This window comes from Hipposideros armiger, unplaced genomic scaffold, assembly GCF_001890085.2.
Source record: "Hipposideros armiger isolate ML-2016 unplaced genomic scaffold, ASM189008v1 scaffold_1004, whole genome shotgun sequence".
NCBI lineage: Eukaryota > Metazoa > Chordata > Mammalia > Chiroptera > Hipposideridae > Hipposideros > Hipposideros armiger.
The window spans coordinates 456,835-476,879 of record NW_017732354.1 but is presented as its reverse complement, the minus strand read 5'-3'; the positions used below and the strand labels follow the sequence as shown (position 1 = coordinate 476,879).

Genomic DNA, 20,045 nt, shown 5'->3' with positions numbered 1-20,045 from the left:
CACCTGCGTGACCCATGGTTGATTGAGTTTCCGAGAGCCATGCAGACGGGGGGGGTCTCCTGCTCTGGCAGATGTGAATAAGATTGCAAGAGCCGAATTCTGGACCCCATCAGAGCTGAAACCTCTGAGGAGGGCTAGGGACAAACATGTGCTTATCAAAGTGTTTTTATATAACATTAACAATGATATATGTTTGTCCAGGCAGGAGAAGAGGTCAAGCTGAACGATGTAAAGTGCTTTCTTTCTAAATTATAATTATAAGTCCTTCTTTCCTTGTCTTACAGGTGACATCACACAGAAAGGATACGAAAAGAAGAGGTCAAAATTAATTGGAGCCTATCTGCCCCAGCCTCCAAGTACGTAAACCTTGTTGAGAGCATAAATTATCTGTTTTTAAGGGCTACCTGCAACATTCAAGAGAACAGCTCATCACAAGTCCTTCCTCGGTCCCTGGTCCAATGAAGACCCTGTTCCCGATGTGACACTGGCTACACGTACTGCTCTGTGAATATACCAGGCACATATGATTTTCTATAAGTGTGCCTTATGGATTTAATAGGTGTTACACTATAGAGGGCAATAATGGGGTTGATTACTTCAAAATGCTATAGCCACAAAAAATATGACAGCATTTATGATTTAAACATGGTTTAAATTAATCCAAGGTTTTTGTTGATGCCGTTCGGGGTTAGGGCAAATCTAGAAAATGATATAATCTCCTGCCTGGGATTATGAAATCGTAAAGGTTGGTTGTGCTTTGAAGTGTGACTGTAAAACGCTATAGATTCTTACCAAAAGCACAGAGTCTGTTTCCCTCCAGTATTTTCACGTGTTCAGGTTTATGGGGTTGCTTTGCACTGGAGCCAGCTTCCATGCATTTCCAGAAGCAGAAACGATGCCAGGCCAGAGTCGTCACAGGTCAGCTAGGTTTGAGGGTGACCTTGAGTATTGCTAGGCTTTGGGGATGGCTTACGATGAACACTGGTAATGCTGTACTCGAGGAGGAAGAATAGTAACATAAGTGTTAAAGGTGCTGCCTGAACACCATTTTCACTGCTGAAACAGAATTTCTAAAGCTGCTGAGAACCTTCTGCTAGAGGTTTAAGTCTGTAGGTACACAGGTTGTGACATGCCCAGCAGTGCTCTGCTGGCCAGGAGGGAGCACTTCCAGGGGCTTGCGTCCCATGAAACTTGATTTGTGTGTCACATTTCTGCTGTGTTTATAGTTTTGTTTTGATGTTATGTGGTTTTTTTTCCCCTTGATTCTTAAAAGAGTTAACCTAAAGAAGTTAGCCTGTAGCATAGGCTAACTTCCTGTCACCTGGCTTATAAGAGGAAGAAGCACTATTCTAGCTGGGTGAATTAAAAATAAATCAGCGTTTTGGTGGGCTGGCACCCACGTGTGAAAGCTTTAGGAACAAGTGGGCAAAGGGTTAGGTTCTGGTCTCCCCCTTTTCTCTCATCCTCTGGCATGACTGCATGGTGAGGGCCGTCCTCACGCCCATCATTGTGAATCCCTTTTGGCAGGTGGCCCCTCTGTACTGTGGAGGAAGGCTGGCGGGCTGACTGTAGGCTCTTGGCAGTTTTGGATTTCCGTCTCTGTGCCTTCCCAAACAAGAGTGAAACAGAAGCAGCACCCAGAACATGGCTCTCAAGCCATGGTGGCAGAGCGGGCTGGACCGTGTTGGCTGGGCACTCAGGGTGGCCCCCGTGTCGCATGGTCCCTTTGGTGTCCTTTGTGCTATTCTCCATGGGGTCGGCAGTCCTGCTCAGCGCTGTAACAAATTTAAAAAAAACTAAAGTTTGAATTAATTAGTTTTTTTTCAACTTGTTACAGCAGCGAACGGAGCTGCCGTGGCCCGGTGTAGACCGCCGCACAGTGAAGGCGCCCCGAGGAGACCGCCACACTGCAGCCACATCGCGGTGTGTGACATCCGAGAAGCCGCTGGCAGGGAGCGCGCGGCCAGCACCGCGGGAAACCGGCCTCTGTTTTACTTTCGTTTCGGTGAGCGCACTTTCCTGAGAAGACCCCATAGCAGGGACCCATTGGAAATGGCCAGTCACCCTTCTAGATAGGACTGCAGGGCCTAGTGCTGGGGGCACTCGGGGACCCTGTGTTGGAGCCCCCATTCTCCAGATGAATGATCACAGAGCTGTCTCAGTCCCCGGAACCACCACCATCTCACTGGCTCAGGCCCGTTCTGAGTGTTTTCTATTAGAACAGAATATGACGTTTTTACAGCCCTGTTTTCGCAGTTGGGGTGCCACTTCTAAAACCCTTGAGAAGAGAGAATGCATGACAAATCCTAAAATTCTCCCCGAAATGGTTGGTCTTCCACAGACAGACCTTTGTCTCGTAGCCTCAGAGCACGGCAAAGTTGGAACTAACAGGTCCTGGCCTCAAAGGTCGGTCAGGGGACTGAGAGCTGCAGCCCCTGCAGGCCTGTCTCCAAAGGGCAGTGATGATTTGAGAGAAAAACCGATTACTCACAGAGGTATTCTTAGAGGCAGGGGCCCTCTTCAGAGGTCATAATTATGTGAGTGGACAATGCTTTGAATATGAGAAGCCCCCAAAGGTGAGTTTAGTGCACCTTTTAGTAGAATAAGGAAATAAGGATTTGTAAATTTGAGGCTTATCTTCAGGGTTTTACCTCAAATGAAGGGCACTGTTTTGAGCATCATACACAAATTATAGGTAAGCTACAACCTTACAGCTGGGCCCCAGGATCTCAGGAGAGATGCCAAGGCTGGTTGTCCCATGTGGCTTCTCTTGGTCCCCCCGGGTCATGCGGTGACGAGTACAACGAATGTCCTTGTGGGAAGAACAAAGGATTGGTGAGTGGGTAGCAGAGTTGGGCATTAGCTGTGAGGCCCTTTTCACAATTACAGAAGTGTTGTTTGGGACACAGAGTTATGAGTTAGAGCAGCTTGGTGCATTCAGCAGAAACTAATGGCTCGAGTCAGAGGTTGCCGAGAAGCTGCTTGGGGCAAGTTTTCTGGTTTTTGTCCCTGCTCAGAAGTGAGTGACTATCACAGAATATGTGACATGACTCGGTTTCCCTGGAACATACAAGGTCTGACAATTAAGTTCAAGAACTCATCCTAGAAAAACTGCTGCATACCTCACTGCTGAATATCACTATGTTCACCTTCAAAGTATTCCCCTTGGGAAGCTATGCACCAATGCCAGCGCCCAGTCCACCCTTCAAAGCAATTTTGAAACTCTTTTTCTGGAATGGCCATCAGAGCTGTCATCGTATTACCCTCGATGTCCTGAATGTCATCAAAATGTCTTCCTATCAATGTTTCCTTTTCCTTTGTCTTTGGGTAGAGAAAGAAGTCATTGGGGGCCAGATCAGGTGAGTAGGGAGGGTGTTCCAATACAGATATTTGTTTACTGGCTAAAAATTCCCTCACAGACAGTGCCAGGTGAGCTGGTGCATTGTTGTGATGCAAGAGCCAGGAATTGTTGGCGAAAGGTTCAGGTCATCCAATTTTTTCACACAGGCTTTTCAGCACTTCCAAATAGCAAACTTGGTTAGCTGTTTGTTCAGTTGGTACAAATTCATAATGAATAATTGTTCTGATATCAAAAAAGGTTAGCAACATCATTGCAACAAGTTCGGGAACTTAATTGTCAGACCTCATACACTGTCTTCAGCGCAGTGTTGAACACTTACCTAACTAGGTAAGCAAAAGAGTCCCAGAAGCTGCAAAGAAAAATGAGAATTATATAGTTAATGAAGGAAAGGATCAGAAAGAATATACTGGAAATCATTTTCAAGGAGGAAATGTATTTAGGAGCACTTACTCAGTACTTGTCCCCTTGCTGGTTTTGGCTGTGCAGTGCCTCCTTCAAAATCACCTTTTGGGGCCGGCCGAGTGGCGCAATGGTTAAGAACTGGCTTGGGATGCCAGAGGGCCCCGGTTCGGATCCCACATATGAGGGCCAGTGACACTGCCCTCCACAGCTAAGATGCTGAACAACAGCTCAACCTGGAGCTGGCCTGCCATGAGTCGCCGGTGACGGCGTAGGCTGCAGTGGGTTGCCATGGGCTACTGTATGTAGCCAGCAGCCAGTGTGAGTGGCCAGCAGCCACAGTGAGCGGCCCTCCGGAAGCCGGCGACTGATGCCTCGCCCGGGAAGAGCGCAATGATGGTGCCAACTTGGGCCAGTGAAGCAATGTCCTCCACAACTAGACTGAAGAACAAAAGGACAGCAACTTGTCTGTTCCCCTTCTCCCAATTCCCCAGCACTGTTCCCATCCCCCCAATTCCCCAATAAAAATCTTTAAAAAAAAATCATCTTTTGTTAATTTCTAAGTCTGACAAAACTTGTGAAAAGAAATTAAAATGCAGTCTATTCAGGATCAGTGTCATGTGAAAGCTTACAAATGAGTCTTTGCTGCTCTCAGGACAGGCCCGTGATGAGAAGCAGTGAAACCCCAGTGTTCCCATAGGTGTGAACCTTCCCACATGTCAGGCCTGTTCCTCCCAGCATATGTGCAGATGTGGCTTCCGTACCACTGGTCAGCACACTCCTCGGTGGTCATGCAGACCCAGCCTCCTTCTCCGAGCTGCTTGGTTTCTCTTCTACATGGCTTTGCGCTCAGTTATGAGGATTTGCTGTGGCCAACTGGTTGTGATGGTCTCGGGGGTTTGACTCAAGTCACCATAGGGCAAGTCTGTCTCTGTCCTTCTGTCCCCTGGGAATTGGCTGTGGGGTCCATGGGGCCAGCCTCCGAGGAGGAACCCCGGTCAGGGTGACTCTTGGTCCATGTCTGCTCCTGCTGGAGGCTCACACACATGCCTGGCCTTGCTTCAGCTCCTGGACTCTGCTGTTTGCACGGTCTCCATGTGAGGTGTCTTGCCCCTGCGTGTCCTTTTAAAGCTCAGGATCCTCGCCCCAGATGTCAGTGGTTCCGGGGGGCATGGCCTGGCTGCTCCACATGAGGCCGCTGGAGTTTGGGCAGAGTTGGCTGTGGGCTCACTGAGCGTCCCCACAGACAGTCAGAATGGCATTGGAAAAGGCTCATGTCCGTGAGAAGGGAGAGTGCCCAGCCTGATGCCCCGTCCCTGACCACACGCCGTCACTGCCTTCCGATGAGTGAAGACCAGTGTCCCAAGGTGCCTGTCAAAGTCCCTCAAGCTCTGTGTTTTCCACGTTCCCAAGTCGTGAGTCCCTAATCAAACTGAAATATTTTAATAGTACATGCTTAGCAAATTTGTACTGATGTATGGCTAGGATTTCTGTTGATGAAGGAGGAACTGGAAGCCATGGTGACAGCAAGGAAGGTGGGCCAGTACACTTGGGGTAGAGCTTACTTACGACAAAACATCTGTGTGCTTTCTGAGCCAGGACAAGTAGACATAGTTATCTGACCCGCACGTACAGCAACCATCCTGTCTGCTTCTGGCAAAGTCTAAGATGGCACCGCTGTGGAAGTCGGTGCTGCTGTGAAGACTGCCATCGGGAAACAAGGCTCAGAAGTGCTTTGCATAGACTTGAAATGAAGGAAAACCCTTGAAGGCTTTACCAAGTCCTAAAAGCCAGGGACCCCTGTGGGCCCTATGGATGCCGGACGCAGGGGGACAAGCAGGAGAGGCTTGAGTGTCCACAAGGGCTGGAGTGGCTCCCGTGTGACCGTGTCCACCAGCACCTACAGCGTGGTGGGGGCTGGGCTCAGGGCCCAGGTAGTGTGCCCAGTTCCATAGTTAGTGAGAACAGGCCTCCTAGTATTAAATGAGTTTCACATGCATTCTCGTTCACGTTGTCCCCCACTTACCCTGTGAGTTCTTTAAAATGGTGCTGGATAAGTTTATTTTTTCTAGAACAGCCTCATGTCTGTGCTGCAGGTCTGGCCTGTGCTCGACACTGTGTCAGAGCGGCAGCCACTGTCCCCATGTCCTTAGGACACTGTGAGGTTCATAGTGACTTCCAGTGTCTGATTTCCCATAATTAGTGAAGCAACCGTGTGGCTGTTTAGGGACACAGCTGTGTGGTTAGGAATCGTCTTTGGGGCAGGGGCGTTTGCTCAGTCACGCGTAGAAGTAAGTAGTTGCGGTCTGATAGAAACGGCCCGTTTCTCTGTCCCATTTGTCCCTGTGGGCTTGAGTGAGGCCTCACGTCGAGGGGAAGAGCAGGACAGAGCGGCAGGACAGCAGCGCTCAGGCCGAGTGGCCGCCTCTGACCGCTGGGTCCCGGGGGCCAAGTGGCAGATGCTGCCAGGCGGTGGGTGCTGAGGTTTGGGGGAAGGAGTCTGGGCTCTGTTTTCTGCCACCAGGATGTAGGGCATGGACTGGGAGAGCCCTACTGGGTCAAAGTGGGGACAGACAGAGGTCTGTGGAGGTCCGGGGGGCAGCAGGTGGCATCTGACTGTGAGGAGCCCAGGAAGGCCCAGCAGTAGACCTGGTGGTTTTTTTGACCTTGAGGATAAAGTGTAGGGTAGGAAGAGAGACTCATGGGAGGTGGCCATCTAGAAAGTAGCAGCTCACGAAAGGTGGCTAGGACTTTGTCCCCCCTGTGCTGTGCTTCCGTGTCCATTTCACTGTATGCACCTTGGGTCTCGTCCTCATATTTGGATCATTTTTCCAGTCCCTTTACAATTCCAGAGAAAAACAAACACGTCACTGACATTATCATATTCAGATTGAAGCATTCCAGCCTCTGCACAGCTTTGACAGTGTCACTCACTGGTTCAGAAATGTCCCCTAAGCCCGTCCTGCAGGCCAAGGGCAGTGCTCGGCCCGGGGGGAGATGATAGGAGTGATGTCACCTCATGTTGCCCGTCTCCCCAGGGAGGGTCTGGTGGATGCACTTCTGTCAGGTGGCAGCTGGCAGCTGCTCTGACTGCATCCTGGGCAACAACCTGAAGCTGTAGCAGTTTCCATCTTATAAGATTGCTGCTGGATGAATGGTTCTGTATAAGGTCACAAAAACACTGCTCTGCGGCTTCGAGGTACCAGCTCGGTTTTGTCCACATAACACAGCTATTGCACCAGTGCATGGCACCGAGCAGGACACAGCCTCTGCCTCGAGGACCAGGCCTCCTGGGGACAGGACACTGAGGCCACCAGAGCACTCTAAGTGATGATAGGGGACCTGGAAGTGCAGAGAGGGGATGCCCATGGCAAAAGAAAGGGAGTTCCGAGTGAATGAGAGTGGCACTGACCTGAGTTGAAAGCCTAGTTCTGGGCCTGTTTCCTCATCTGTAAGGTGGCAGAGGCCCCAGCACCTGTCTGGTATGGTTACGTTACTAAATGAAACACAAATATAAAGTGGTTCCACCAGCGTGATACAGTGTTGGCTGTTCTTATCAGTTCTATCTAAAGGTGGGAAACAGGCCCAGGGTCACAGATCGTCTCAAGGGCACGATGTCATCCTGCAGCTCTCCCCACAGTGCCTGTGGGCCTGTGCAGCACCTTGGTGCTCGACCCCCCAGCAGGGAAGGAGCCAATCCTGATGTGTCATCTTGAACAGAGCCATTATAATTTTTGTCCAACTTCACGTGATTCTGCACAGTTACCGCCCTCCCTCGGGATAGCTCACATCCTCAGCCTGTGCCTGTCGCAGATACTCTGGCCGCCTGTGGCTTCAAGCACTCTATCGCGGTTTGTGGGTGAGATGGGCAGTGCTGAATTCTGAGCTCTAAAACCAGGTTTTACCTACAATTCATATGGCAGCATTGCCAAGAAAACACCCATTCCAGCTGCAGCATTCGGTTAGATGCTCAGCGTGGACCATGAGAAAGACCCTCCGTTCTTGCCCCGGGGCCCTCCTCGGGTGACTTTGGAGTCGCATAGTCGACTGGCAGCCTTTTCTTGTCAGAAGTGCCTTTAAGCCACCTCGCATTTCATTCCCAAGGAGGTCAGATGAAAACCAATGATTGAATGTACACACTAATATATTAGTTCTCTTAATGGCCTGCTGCTCGTGACCTATCGAAGCCATTCTCCTTTTGTCCAACTCCTTTCTTTTTAAAAGTTGTGTTGTAAACTCGTCAAAGCCATATGGAAATACAGCATGTTCGATTGTTTAGCTTCAAACATGGTAAGATTCCAGAGAGTTAAAAATTTTGAATGAACAAAGTCGATGCTCAATCCTGGCTACCTGAATTATATTGTTAAACTATGAGATTTATTTTAAAGTTAATGTGGATAAATGTAGTTTTAATTTTTCTCAAGCATTTTTAACCCTTCGTGTATGTTTATTAGATAAAGAAGATTATAATGTGGTCTGGTCTTCGGGCCCCATGTTTCCATCTAAACCCCGCTGATTTCAGTGGCTGCCTGTGGCTTAGTTTGTGCCTCTTCCCATGACACTTGGATGTGTGTGACGTGCAGGAGCCTGTGTTGCTTCTGTGGTGTCGAGCATGGGTCTGCCCCGCCGGGATGCATGTCCCTCTCCTGCTCATCGTCCGTGACTCCCAGGCCCCCCACGCCCACCTGGGCGAGCTCTCCGGGGCTGTGGGGTTGGTGAGTCAGAACTGCATTCTACTAGGTGATTGCCCCCACAAAGTAGCTTAACCCCAGCTGCCAAGTAAAGCCTCACCTCACTTTGCCATTTTCCCCAACCCAGGGGTGGACCAAGCGTTGCCACCGGAGCGCCGGGCTCCCGTTACTCCGTCCTCCGCATCTCGCTACCACCGCCGAAGGTCCTCAGGGTCACGAGATGAACGCTACCGGTCAGGTAAGGCACCAGATGCGGACACGGGGTCACCAACGCCCTGGTCAGTAGCATGGGCGGTGGAAGGATGGACGAGGGGGCATGTGTCTGCAGCAGCTGAGGCCGGGCATGTGACCCACAATGCTGATGTCCTGTGCCACACAGACATTCTCTCTAGGGCTCACATATAATCCAGTAAATAGTCACTATTTTCATTTTTAAACGTAGTGTTGTTCATTATTTAGAAGTTCAGGGGCCAGCCAAGTGGCTCAGTTGGTTAAGAGTTAGCTTAAGAGCACAAGCTCTGAGCAACGGGGCCACCGGTTCGATTCCCACATGGGCCAGTGACACCGCGCCTGAGCTGAGCTGTCGCTGAGCTGCCAACAGGTGGCAGGATGGCTCAGCTGGTGAGAGCACGTGCTCCTAACAACAAGACTGCTTGTTTGATGGTGGGCTACACCCGCCCGCAACTAGGACTGAACTTGACACCTTGAACTGAGCTGCTGCCTGGATGGCTCAGTGGATAGAGCATGCACTCTCAACAACAAGGCTGCTGGTTCGACTCCCACATACGATGGTGGCTACACCCACCCGCAACTAAAACTGAACTCAGCACCTTGAGCTTAGAGGCCACAAGCTGCCGACAGGCAGCCAGATGGCAACTGGCGCCTTCCACAACTAAGACTGAAGAATAACAACTTGGCTGGTCTCCTTCCCCAATTCCCCAACACTCTTCCCCACCCCCAATTTCCCAACTTAAAAAAAAAGTTCATAATAATTTAAAAAATAGTAATTTCTCAGGAGCCACAATTTGCCCATTTTATTTTAGGTGTCACTGTTCAAGTTTGGTTATACTTTTTATAATCTTGGTGGCTAGTATGGTTTTTTGCTTCCCTTTTAACCTCAGTGATTTCTGTTTTTCAAATACAGTTTTCAAAAAAGAAACAAAATCCTTAAAATGTTGCATGTCCGCTGTTTATTGTTGCCTCTGTGCTTTACTAATGCTGTCTTGGTAATTCCGTTTCATTGTAATCATCACCTGGGCTTGGCTGGCTTGAATTTATTTCATTAATTGAGCATCAGAAAACTTGTACTGTGGTTGATATTTTATTTCCTTTTCAAGAGATTTTCCCCAACATCTAGATTAAACCTGCTTTTTCCTGCTTCCCTAACTATAATTTTTAAAAGGATGTCATCGGTAAGCATTGTTGTCAGGCACTGTTCAGGACATGTGTGGGTTGCTGATGGTAACGGGCTGAGCTTTAACATTTGTACATTCACAGACATTATCTGAGTTTTTCTATCAAGCAAATGAGGTCCTTATTACTGTTTCACGGTGCAGAAGCGGAAACTCAGGCTGCAGGAGATGAAGTGGCTCAGCCAGTTCACACGGGGCTTGGGTGGGTCCGCGTTTCATGGATCTTCCCACTAAAGGGGACTTACAAGATAAATGCTGCTGGGTCGGCTGAGTGACTCAGTTGGTTAAGAGTTAGCTTAAGAGCGTGAGCTCTGAGCAACAGGGTTGCCGGTTCGATTCCCACATGGGCCAGTGAGCTGTGCCCAAGCTGAGCTGCCGCTGAGCTGCCAACAGGTGGCAGGATGGCTCAGCTGGTGAGAGCACATGCTCCTAACAACAAGCCTGCCTGTTCAATTCCCGCATGGGATGGTGGGCTACCTCTCCTCCCCCACCACCCTACTAAGATTGAACACAGCACCTCCTTGAGCTGAGCAGGACAGATGTCACTATGCAGAGTGACCTCTGAGGACGCTGAGCTCAGCGTATGGAGCTGGTGACACTCCTCTGCTCCCATCACTCTCAGAGGCAGACTTATGTCCTAGGATGGCCTGCCGTGTACATGGCCTGACTGCCCGTTTCTCTATGATCTCACCCTTCACACCCGTCTCCTCCCCGTATATCATAGTGGCCCTCTAAAGGAGAGTGAGGAGGCCCGGGGACCATGGGGAGGCTCACTGGGGAGTCTCACCTACCACCTTACCCTCTGCCGTTTCCTGTGGTTAAAGTCATATGGTCATGAGTGTCCTGACCAGACGTGTCACTGATACAAGTTACTTTCTCTTAGAGATTATCCCCTACATTGTTTTAAAAAATACAGTATGAACTCAGCTGGTCTCCGTCTACCGCCAGTGAACATATTTTAGGATTTTCTGGTTTATTTTCTCCTCAGCCAGCATGAAAGTTAAGACATTCACACAAAAAAGTTTTGCAACCCTCAGGAAATTTTGCCTTCTAAATTTCTTTGACCACTTAACTTACAGTAGAGTTTCTTTGGTTGCTTCAATGACCAAATTATATCATCAAAGAAGTAATTCTGTTGCCTCTTAGATAATTCACTAGTTAACAATCAGTCTAGTCAGCCATATAGCCTCACATTTAATCTCTCCTGGCCATATTTTACTATTTCGTTTCTAAACCCATGGCCATATATTTTGATGAACTTCAACTAGAACTCTTGATAATAGTGTGCAGCTCCCTTCTTTATAAGTGTCTTTGGAAACTTAAATTTGATTTGGAAAGTGAACAAATGACGAACAGGCATCTGCTGAGTACCTAGAAAATGTCAAATTCTACATTAGGCACTTTATTACTTTTACTTGATAAAGACTAAATTAGAGTGTAAAAAATTCTAGCTATTTTTAAACACCCTTTTCCCCCAAACCAAAAACCCTAGAAAAGAAAACCTTGAGGTTTGTGTTGTTTTTCATTCCAATCAAGACTGACTATGACAAGAAAGAATATTAAACCCAATATGCTGCACGCTATCTCCTAATACATTTTAAATTATTATTTTTAGTCTTCTTATGAGCTTAGAAACAGTTTTAAAACCACACCTCATTATTGCGTGTATGCGTGGACAAGGCAGTTGCCTCCCTGACCCCTGTCCCGCCCAAGCATTCCAGGGAGAGAGTCATGGAGTCCTGTCTTTCTCTAGGATGGTGTACTCGGGTCCTGGGGGGTCCCCAGACCCTAGCAGGGATGTCTGAGAGGTCAGACTATCTTTAGAATAAAGATACTTGCCTTTTTTTGCTCTTATTTTTTCATGAATGTACAATCGATTTTTCCAGAGGCTGCCGGACACGTGGCGATGTTATGGTTCTCACAGCCAGTGGAATTTGTGATTGTGAAGTCTTGCATTTTAAAAGTTTTAAAGTTTACCTTCTAATATAGTGAACATCAAAGTAGTACTCCCATAAGCAAACACTTTTAAGAGTTTTCAGCAATTTTTAAGAGTGTAAAGCATTCTTTGGGTCAAAGAGTTTGAGAATCATTGCTATGAGACTTGTAAAAATGTAATTTTTTTTAATCCTTTTTTTAAAAAACATTTTATTGGGGAATTGGAGAAAGGGGAACAGACAAGTTGCTGTCGTTTTGTTCTTCAGTCTAGTTGTGGAGGACGTTGCTTCACTGGCCCAAGTTGGCACCATCATTGCACTCTTCCCGGGCGAGGCAGATCAGTCGCTGGCTTCTGGACGACCGCTCATGGCGGCTGCTGGCTGCTCACGTTGGCTGCTGGCTACACATGGTAGCTTATGGCAACCCACTGCCACAGGGGCTGCAGCCCACGCGGTCGCTGGCGACCCACGGCAGCCCAGCTCCAGGTCGAGCTGTTGTTCAGCATCTTAGCTGTAGAGGGCAGTGTCACTGGCCCTCACATGTGGGATCCGAACTGGGGCCCTCTGGCGTCCCAAGCCAGTTCTTAACCAACGCGCCACTCAGCCGGCCCTTTTTTTTTTTTTTAATTGAGAGATAATATGAACTAGTAACTGCTACATTTGAACCCACCCTGAGACTGATTTTCTGCCAACAAAAGTTTAAAGTCTGCTTCATGACAGTGTTCAGTTTCTGGGACTACGGACTTGTATCCCAGTATTCATTCACTCAACAAATGTGCAAACACTTTTGTGTACTGAGTATCCTGCTGTGAGACAAAAATATAGAAAATATTGTGTTTGCTTCTGAAGAGTTTATTTACCCTATAGAAAGTTCTTCCTTGACATTAAAGTTTAATTTTCTAGGAGAAGGTTCTTCTTTCTCTGCTGAACTTGAATTTACTGATATTAATGTGGTTCCTAACTCTCTGACCTGTATTCTCTGAACAACTCTATTTTTTATTAATTTATTTATTCTAGTATAAATCAGGAAATAACATTTTGTTACATTAGAGTAAGAGAGAAGAATGTGCTAAGTCAGGCTACAGAAGGACAGGCTCGTTCCGTGTAGAGTTTCACTGTCCAACATGGGGGCCAAAATCCACATGGGTCTTTTAAAATTTACATTAATTAAAATTAAATAAAATTTAAATTCCTTTTCTTCTGTTTCACTAGCCACATTTTAAGGCATGTGGCTACTATATAGGGCAGTGCAGATATGGAAATTGCCAACATAGTAGATAGTTCTTCACAGAGCTGTTCTAAGGCCAAGTTTGTGTAAGAGTGGGGGCAAAGGCGGGAGAGGCAGTTAATAGAGATCAATAAGGTCTGTTTGTCCACAATAAATAAAAATGAACTCAATCTGGATATCTGCGCCTAGTCATTTAAACAGAAAATGACGGTCAGATTTGCATTTTAGAAATGTCAGTGTAGCAGGATCATATAGGACAGATTGGTTGGGTTGGGGTGGGTTCCTGGATGAAAGCAGGGACATGTTCAGAGGCTGTTGTATTTAAGGTTAAAAAGAGATTAATCAAAATTTGTATGATGCATCAAAATGGTACTTAGAAAGAAATTGATAGCCTAGAATATTTATATTAGATAAGTAGAGACCCTGGAAATTGAAGAAATAATGATTTAACTTATAAAGTTGGAAAAGGAAAATTGAGTAAATCCACAGAAAGGAGAAATGAGAAAATAATAAAAATGGAATAGAGGATAAAGACTTGGTTTCCACTCCAGCATTCAGTGGAAACGTGAAAGGCCTCACAACCTTCCCCATATCAAGAGAAAAGCTTAACAAATGGAAACTCAACAACCCTTCTTTGATCCATCAAAGAACTGAGGTTATTGGGCAAACAGCTGCCCCCAAATTGGGGATGGGTAATGTAAGCAGAGAAATAGAAACTCTAAGAAAGAATCTAAAGGCAATGCTAGAAATAAAAAACCGCTGTAACAGAAATGAAGAATGGGCTCATCAATAGACTGAAGGTAGATAGGTCAGATACTCAGATCTACATAAAGAATACTTGGAGATCAAACAAATTACTCTAAGTAATGCATGGATCAAAGGAAAAGTCGTAGAGAAATTTAAAAAATATCTTGAATGAAAATGAAAATACAAATGATCAAAATTTGTGAGATGCAGCAAAAGCATTGCTTAGAGGCAAATGTATAGTATTGATTTCATATATTAGAAAAGAAGAAAAATCTAAAATAAATAATCTAAGCTTCAACCTTAGGAAACTAGGAAAATGAAGTAAATCCAAAGAAGAAAAGAAATAAAAGTTGGAAGAGAACTAATGAAATTGAAAACACAGAAATCAATAGAGAAAATCAAAGAAGCCAAAGCTGGTTCTTTGAGAAGATCAATATAATTGATAAACTTCTAGTCAGGTTAAGAAAAAACTAGAGATGACACAAATTACTAATACTAGACATAAAACGGCAATCATCACTACTGACTCCATTGTCCATAAATAATAATAAAGGAATACTGTGAATAACTATGCCCACAGATTTGGTAACCTAGATGAAATGGACCCAATTCTTTGAAAGACACAATCTGCCAAAACAAAGAAAAAATAGATGATCTGAATAGGCTTATGTCTTTTAAAGAAATTTAATCAATAATTCATAAGCTTCCAAAACAAAGTACCAGACCCAGATGGGTTCACTGGTGAATTCTACCAAACATCAAAGGAAGAAATTATACCCGTTTTTAATATTCTATTCCTGCAGATAAAAGCAGAGGGAATACTTTCTAATTTATTGTATGAGGCCAGTATTAACCTAATACAAAAACTAGACAAAGGCATTACAAGGAAAACTACAGACTAGTATCTCTCTTGAACATAGGTATAAAATTCCTCAAAATATTAGCAAATCAAATGCAGCAGCATATAAAAATAATTATACACCACTACCAAGTGGGATTTATTCTAGATATATATGCAAGGCTGGTTTAACATTCGAAAATCAATTAATGTAATTCATCACATCAACAAACTACAATAAAAAAACCAATAGATGCAGAAAAAAGGCATTTGACAAAATCTACCATCATTCATGATAAAAACTCTGAGCAAATTAGGAATAGAGGGGAACTTCTTTAAATTGATAAAGAACATCTAAGGGGAAAAAAGCCTACAGTCAACATCATATTATACTTAGTGGTGAGAAACTAAATGATTTCCCACTAAGATCAGGAGCATGGCAAAGATGTCCTTTCTCCCCACTACTTTTCAACATTATACTGGAAGTCCTAGCTATGCAATAGGACAAGAAAAGGAAACAAAGTATACAGATTGGGAAGGAAGAAATAAAACTCTTTATTCACAGATGACATGATTATCTATGTAGAAAATACCAGCAAATGAAGGAAAAATCTGAAACTAATAATTGGTTATATAGCAAGTTTGCAGGATATAAAGTTAATATCCAAAAACCAGTCACTTTCTTATATACCAGCAACAAACAAATGGAATTTGAAATTAAAAACACAGTGTCATTTCCATTACCACCAAAACATGCAGTACTTAGAGCTCTAAAAAAAATGTACAAGGTCTATATGAGGAAAACTATAAAAGTGATGAAGGAAATCATAAGATCTAAATAAATGGAGAGAGATTGCATGTATGTGGGTAAGAAGACTTAATATTGTCAAGATGTCAGTTCTTTTCAATTTGATCTATAGATTTAATGCAACCCAGCCAAAATCCCACGCTGATTCTAGAGTTTATTTGGAAAGGTAGAAGACCCAAAATAGCCAACACAATATAGAAGAAGAACAGAGTTGAAGGACTGACACTACCCAACTTCAAGATTTGCTATAAAACTAGAACTAGGACAGTGAGGTATTGGTGAAAGAATAGACATATAGATCAGTGGGTTGTATGAGCCCCAAAATAGACCCATATAAATGTAGTCAACTGATATTTGACAAAAGCAATTCAGTGGAAAAATGAGTCTTTTGAACACATGGCACCAGAACAACTGGACATCCACATGATAAAAAATAAACCCAAACACACATATTGCATCTCTCACAAAAAGTATCTCAAAATGGATCGTAGACCTAAATGTAAAACGAAAATCTGTATACATTTTTAGGAGAAAAATTAATATAGGAGAAAAACCTAGGTGACCTTGGGTTTGGTGATGACCTTTTAGATAGAACACCAAAAGCACAATCCATGAAAGAAAAAATTGATAAGTTGGACTTCATGAAACCTTCTCATAAGCAATACACCAGACTTAGAAGGTTTTATATTTAAGTTATACTGAACTTTCAAGAAATTAACCAGTGTGATTCTATACAATAATTTCAGAGAATGGAAAGAGAACAAAAGGTGTCCTTCCTAATTCATTCTAGGACAGAGACCTATGTCAATCATAGACCAGGACAGTAATGAGAAAATAAAATTGCAGGATATTATCTACATGGAAACCCCAAATAATCGACAGATTATTAGAAAAAATGAGGTTTTAGTATAATTGCTTAATATAAGCTGAATAAAAATCATTTCTGTTTACTAGCAACAAATATAAGGCTGTAATTTTAAAAATTCAGTGTACAATAGCAACAAAGACTTTATAAAGAATCTAATGAAAATTTAAACAAAAGACATGCAAGACTTTTATGGTGAAAATGATAAAATTTTATATTGAAGAAGGCCAAAATAAATGGATGCAGTGTGATAATGGCCAATGTATCGTGGTTCTGTAGAGATGCGGCTCTCCTAAGCTATATTCAGTTGTAACGAAAGCATCCTCAGGCTCACTATGGCGCGTAAGACGATTGGCTGTACAGGTGGTGTGATGAGCAAAGCGCCTGGACAGGCGAGGTGCAATGAAGAGAAGGGCCTGCTGCAGATGCGCCATGGTTAATCTCCACGTGCCGTGCTCACAGGAAGAAGCAGGCTCGACAGACTACTCTTGGACAACTCCATCTGCGTGAAGTTCTAGAAAACACAGAGCAGTAGTAGCGACTGCTGGCAACTGCCCCTTAATATGGCCTCCAGAACACACAGCACAGCCTGCAGTTTGTTCTTCGTGGTCACAGCCCTAACGTTGATATGGTGTTGCTAAGGTCACTGTCCTGTCGGCTTTGTACCCAGCATGTTGTGGGTGCTTTTCCTGTAACTCGTGTAACCTCTCTCACATGACTGAGTCTCTCAGCCCTCACTTCACAGGTGAGCAAAACCCCTGGCCTTTGTTTTTCTAATGAACTGTTGGTGCATTTCCGGTGTACCTAGTTTATAGCTGTTATAAAATTTTATCCCCTGTATCACTCATGAAGGACAGAAGCATGAGTTAAAAGTGTTAGTTAAACATGGAAAAAGTTCATGGTGAAAAAGAAAGGAGAGATAATTTATGCCTAGAGCAGAGCCTGGCACAGGGGACATTCATTCGATCCATATTCATTTAGTGGTTGAACAGTGACATTATTCATTCTTCATCAGCAACAGATCTCAAGGCCAAAGACCAGGCAGCGACTCTGTGAGAGGCTGTGTGCCTGTGCAGCTACCAGGGTATAAAAAAGGAGAGAGGAAGACCGATTAGGAGGTGGGAGGGAGTGTGCGTGTGTCTAGAGGTTCATCAGTGAGTCCCATCTCGTTGAGACCTCTCCTGCCGGCTGGCCGCAGATCACCCACCCGTGTCTTCGCACCTCATACTTAGGACATCCTGTTATCATGTTCTGTACCAGTCTTTGTCCCCAGACAGACTCCTGTGAGAGGAGGGACTGGGCACACAGTAGGTGCTCAGTGAACGAGCCACCGTGACCAGGGCCTCTTCTGTGCACTGTCCTGTCCCACAGCCCATGTATCTGTGTGACCACACATTTTTCCTGGAGGCTGAGAGGTGGAGGGGATGGAACTGAAGCAGCAAAGAGGTGACAACCGGGTGACTAGCATGGCTCCTGGTGCCCAGCAGCGCCCAGGGCAGTGCTCATGGGAATGCACCGTGGCTCACTGTTCCTTTCTTCCTGCCGGCACTGCAGTGTCACTGTTGCATAGCTCCCCACAGCACTGCTTCTGTGCACATTTACCCCAAGAACAGGGAGTGGTGTGGCTGCAGAAGAGGTCCCCGGGGAATGGAGCCCGGTGGCCCTGACAGTGACGACACTGGAAAGCTGGTCCCTACCCGTCTCTTCAGCACAGTGTGGGTTGTCCCACACTTGGCTCTCCTCTGTCAGGCTCAGCAGTGATGTTAGTGACAGCACATGCTGCCATGTGCCAGCTCTGCCTCGCACCCCATAACACATCCACTCATTTAAGCCCTGCAGCCCCTCCCCCTCCCACACACACACACAGTGCACAGGTACACCTGTTACTCCCTTTTTTGCACAGAAGGAAACTGAGGCACCGAGAAGTTACGTAATAGGTGCCAGGCACCTCAAGGAACTGGACTTGAACCCGAAGTCTGGCTTAGAACTGTGGCCTAATGGTTGCACTGTCACGTCACAGCGGAGGCTTCCTGGAGAAAACAGCCTCTTCTGTGGACCCACCTTTGTGTCTGAGGTTGGGTGTGTCACTGTACGTGTTGCTGATTGTGTGACGTTGTGAGCTCTAGAAAATGCATCGTGCTTTCTGACCTCGGGGGGAAGGAAAGGGGCAAGCAGCAATTTCTCTTCGATTGAAACCTACAGCTACTCATAGGTCCACCCTTTGTCTAAGGAGCTGAGGGTGTCTGATTTTTTTCTACTTTTATTCTCCACATATCCCATTGTTGTCTGAGTTACAGGATACTGGTTTCTTCCAGAGTGAATGAAAGTGCTATGTATTTAAAGAAACCAAGAGGAAAATGGAGAATTCTGTTCAGTCTGTTAAGAACTGTTCAAGGGCTTATTGAGACATTCGGCCCAGGAGTAAAAAATGTGGGTCTTGAGACGGGCAAGGACGCGTGGCTGAGTGTCTGCCCTGTGGGATTTCCCTTAAGATGCAGACGGGAGGTGGCAGGGGGCGGGGAAGGGGGGTTGGTGGGGGAAGGTTGCCTGGCACATACAGGGGCCATCAGCATCTGTCCCCTCTCCTAGGCACAGGGTAGCAGTCCCGGGTTAACGCATGGTCTGCGGTGTGTGCCTGGCTGGAACACTGGCGTCAGGGACTCCCTGTGAGAGTTCGGGCTCTGGTGTCTGAGCACCGGGTGGGCACCACCTGCAGCCTGATCCCTTTGGGCGTTTTTCTCTCATCAACCCCCCTGGACCAAGTCCATTGCTTCAGAATGCTACTGAAGGCATCTGTTGTCAGTGAGCGCCCGCTGTTGACTATGACAGGTGGCTGCTTGGTATACTTTGTCTCCCATCATCCCCCAGTGACACTGTGATTTCATTCCCATTTACAGATGGCCCAGGTGAGTCTGAGGGATTGAAATGTTGCAGTATTTTACAGCCAGTAGGTGGCAGAGCCAGCATTCTGACTCCCTGTCTTGGACTCCTTCCTGTGTTGTCATTTCCCTAGACCAGTGGGGACATCTGTGTTGCTGCATCCCCATGTAGCCTCCTGACAGTAAGACAGGATCTCAGCTTATGGAGAGCCAAATGGAAAGAAAAACTTTGAAAGTTTCTTTGAGGAAACAGTAGGTGGAAGAATTTTCTGAAGTCAAAGAAGAGGGTCAGGTCCATCTTTCAATACCTTTTTGGTGGTGTTCATTCATTTTTTTTTTAAATAAAAGAACTTTTAACACAAGGGTTTTAATTATAATTACCAAATCACTATCAGTTAGGAAATAAGGAGAAAATGAAAAGAATGCTCAGTTTGAGGCAAAAGAAGAAAGATCCTGTGCAAAACGGATGTAAGGCTTCCTAAACTTTATTTAAGGAAAGGTGATGTCACTGTGGTCACATCCGTTTTGTTGTAAACGTTAGAGGTCAGATTACTGTTCTGGGCACTGAGGACCAGGGTCAGAGAGAGAGAGAGAGAGAGAGGGAGAGAGAGAGGGGGGTGCGGAGAGAGAGAGAGAGAGGGTGTGTGTGTTTGCCGTTTCGATACCACGCAAACCCAGGGCACATCCTGCCTCTCACTAGACCAAGCACACGTTTCGGGATCATTGCTGTTTTGGCTACTGTCCTAAAAATCAGTATTGGGAGGAAAAGTCTGAAGAGAGAGTAAGAGGTGAAACTTCAGTGACTGAAATGACTAGTTCGGCCTGTGGGTGTGTGACATTGTCCCTGATTTGGTACAGAAGGAGGAGGAGAGGGATGGTATGC

General features: G+C 45.7%; 1 protein-coding gene across 1 annotated transcript in view; it reads left to right on the top strand.

Moving 5' to 3' along the window:
* Positions 1 to 288: 288 nt before the first annotated feature.
* The window catches only part of DIP2C (DIP2 acetate--CoA ligase C (putative)), a 136,753-nt gene continuing 116,996 nt past the window's right edge, over positions 289 to 20,045 (top strand). The window contains exons 1-2 of the mRNA XM_019631543.1: positions 289 to 356; positions 8,579 to 8,689. The gene's annotated coding sequence lies outside the window, so the exon portion shown is untranslated. The remainder of the gene's footprint in view (positions 357 to 8,578; positions 8,690 to 20,045) is intronic.